We start from the raw sequence: 1,951 nt of genomic DNA, 5'->3' as shown, positions 1-1,951 counted from the left end.
GGGGCGCCATGTTGAAGCCACCCACTGCTCCGCCATCTTGCCACTCATACACCATTCTAAAAACTATTTTGGCAGCTATAGAATATGCATTTATTAATTTCTACGTTCGTTTTTTGCCACATTTTTTCTATTACAGTCACCTTAATGCATACTTTTAAATTATATTATGTGATTTAAAAATACATTGAAAAAAAAAAATACAGGAAAGAAATCCTTAAAAGTATGTATGTTTTTTTGATTACTAATGCTACTGTCCCCACTATAACCAAAACAAATATATACGTAAATATGTGTAATTTTGTCCTTGAAAAATGTAATTGAAATACTGTAGAATTCCATTCATTCCTATGGAGGACGGCTCCTACTGGGGAGTGCCAATATGGCCGACCTGTGGGTTCAAAGCCTCTCATTGGGCAATACATAGCATCAGCAACCCAGGTTTTACACATATATTTGTAGTCTACAGTCTAAAGCAGGAGACAATGAGACAGTTTGATGTACATCTGTAGGCCTTGGAAACAGTTAGGGAAAGACAACCACAATTGAGAGAGTGTGTGTGTGTGTGTAATGTGTCTTCATGTGTCTCTATGTGTGTGTTTCTCCAGGTGTGTGAGGTGTGATGGCGTCGTGCCCTGAGGCCTGCAACTCAGGGTCTGGGTGTGGGACAGGGTCCTCAGGCAGTGAGGTGAGATTGGAATTACACATTTATACACGTGTACTATTATTTGGTTCAGGATGCCAAGATGACTCACCATGGAATGATGTTTGATTGGGAATATCCATTCTACATCTTCTGTTTCTATGGTTACCTCCCACAGGTAGCTTCTAGCTGTGCGTGTCCGCAGTTTGGGGTGCGTTCCTACCTGCACCACTTCTATGAGGGGTGCAGCACTGCGTCAGGGTGGGAGAGAGACCCTGAGGGAGAGGGGGACATCCAGACCTTGAGATCGCCCCTGAGGTGGAGCTCAGGACTCTGGAAGGTAGATAACTAATGCACTGTCAATGACTGTTTGGCGTCCTCTCTCTGTCTCTCTCTCTCTCTCTCTCTCTCTCTCTCTCTCTCTCTCTCTATATATATATATATATATATATATATATATATATATATATATACATTTCTCTCAACTCCCCTCCTCCCTCTGTCTGTCTCTACCCTCTTTCTTTCTCTACCTCTGTCTCTACCCTCTCTCTCTCTCTGTCCCCCTATCTTCCTGTCCTGTCCTGTCCTGTCCTGTCCTGTCCTTTCCTGTCCTGTCCTTTCCTGTCCTGTCCTGTCCTGTCCTTTCCTGTCCTGTCCTGTCCTGTCCTGTCCTGTCCTGTCCTGTCCTGTCCTTTCCTGTCCTGTCCTTTCCTGTCCTGTCCTTTCCTGTCCTGTCCTGTCCTGTCCTTTCCTGTCCTGTCCTTTCCTGTCCTGTCCTGTCCTGTCCTGTCCTGTCCTTTCCTGTCCTTTCCTTTCCTTTCCTGTCCTTTCCTTTCCTTTCCTTTCCTTCCTTCCTTCCTTCCTTCCTTCCTTCCTTCCTCATTCATTTTCTCTCTCTCTGTCTCTCTCTCCCTCCCTCCCTCCCTCCCTCCCTCGTAATCTCTCTCTCTCCTTTTCTCTTGCTCTCCCCCCCTCTCTCTCTCTCTCCCACCCCCTCTTTCCCCACTTTCCCCCCTCTCTCTCCCTCTCTCTCACCCCCACTTTCCCCCCTCTCTCTCCCTCTCTCCCACCCCCTCTTTCCCCCCTCTCTCTCTCTCTCTCCCACCCCCTCTTTCCCCCCTCTCTCTCTCTCTCTCCCACCCCCACTTTCCCCCCTCTCTCTCCCTCTCTCCCACCCCCTCTTTCCCCACTCTCTCTCTCTCTCTCCCACCCCCTCTTTCCCCCCTCTCTCTCCCTCTCTCTCAGGTCTCTCTGGCCCTTGGTCTCCTGATGGTGACCTGTGGTCTGGTCAGTCTGTCCGTAGGCTACTCA

At 48.2% G+C, this 1,951-nt stretch overlaps 1 pseudogene across 1 annotated transcript in view; it reads left to right on the top strand.

Annotated features, from left to right (window-relative positions):
* The first annotated feature begins 619 nt into the window (after window positions 1-619).
* Window positions 620-1,951, top strand: part of LOC311118796 (neurensin-1-like) — a 1,700-nt pseudogene continuing 368 nt past the window's right edge. Inside the window, exons 1-3 of the transcript in view lie at window positions 620-685; window positions 819-980; window positions 1,886-1,951. The exon at window positions 1,886-1,951 is cut by the window's right edge and continues 368 nt beyond it. The product of the transcript in view is annotated as a neurensin-1-like (transcript). The remainder of the gene's footprint in view (window positions 686-818; window positions 981-1,885) is intronic.

Source organism: Coregonus lavaretus (genome assembly GCF_964263955.1).
Source record: "Coregonus lavaretus genome assembly, contig: HAP1_SCAFFOLD_5473, whole genome shotgun sequence".
Taxonomy (NCBI): domain Eukaryota; kingdom Metazoa; phylum Chordata; class Actinopteri; order Salmoniformes; family Salmonidae; genus Coregonus; species Coregonus lavaretus.
This window is presented reverse-complemented; position numbering and strand designations above follow the sequence as displayed.